This window comes from Myodes glareolus, chromosome 25 (assembly GCF_982192425.1).
Source record: "Myodes glareolus chromosome 25, mMyoGla1.1, whole genome shotgun sequence".
Taxonomy (NCBI): Eukaryota; Metazoa; Chordata; class Mammalia; order Rodentia; family Cricetidae; genus Myodes; species Myodes glareolus.
Window position 1 is genome coordinate 11,350,669 of NC_142050.1, and position 953 is coordinate 11,351,621.

Sequence of the window (953 nt, forward strand, 5' to 3'; positions counted from 1 at the left end):
CAGCCGGCCCACCTTTGAGCGGTAATGCCTGATTAAAAACACGGAAGTGGGCCAGGCACGGTGGTGCACACCTGTAATCCCAGCTACTCAGGAGGGAGACGCAAAATTGCACTGGAGAGTGCTAGCTCGTTCGGGAGGCGTGGCCATGCTAACCAGTTGCTGGCGGGGAGTTTGCTGGAGGTCTACGAAAAGCCAGGTCGCCATGGCGACGGGCGGGCTAAAGTCCGTGTGACATCAGAGGCTATATGTCCCGGCCTTCTGGCGGGGCTATGGTTTTTGGAGGACTTTTTCAGCACCTGAGCGGACTCGCCTGACTGGGGCGGAAGCTGCGTGGTGAGCAGCGGCGCCATAGAAGGCAGAGAGGAGCTGAATCGGCTCTGCGGAAAAACCGCGTTTCCATAGCAACATGGGCGGGCGGAGATGAGTTCCCAGAGAACGGGGCTCCGCGCGGGCAGACCGGGCAGGAGAAGCCCCCCCACGGGTGGGCGGATGCCCCCCTCGCCGGAGCTTGAAAAAGACTCACAGCCGGCGGTGCGAGTTCATTGCCTGAGGTGAAACGGCGAGCCCGCGCATGGCCCGGGGCGGGGCCATGCGGAGCGCGCCATAAGGGGCCTCAAAGGCGGAGCTGTGGCAGCCGCAGCCGTCCGCTGCCGCCGCCCTCCGCTGCTGCCGCTCACAGCCAAGGTCGCTAAAAATTTAGTCAGATAAAAACATTTGTCGCTAAAAATTCAGTCAGATAAAAACATTTATCCCCCAAACATCACCCCTTCGTCAGCAGGAAGCAGTCAGATGATCTACGCCCATTTACCCTCAAAGAATTGGTCCTAATTATCATAATAAAGGCATGTCTACCTGGTTACCATATCCTAGGTAACAAAGGCGGACCTTTTGCTTGAGGCAACGGGTGGAATGAAACAATGCTACCTAGAGGTTTTTTTTTCATCTGAATAGGG

The 953-nt window shown here is 57.3% G+C and overlaps 1 pseudogene; it reads left to right on the forward strand.

Moving 5' to 3' along the window:
* The first annotated feature begins 373 nt into the window (after positions 1-373).
* Positions 374-558, forward strand: LOC148117830 (Nuclear RNase P; annotated as a pseudogene).
* Positions 559-953: the final 395 nt, after the last annotated feature.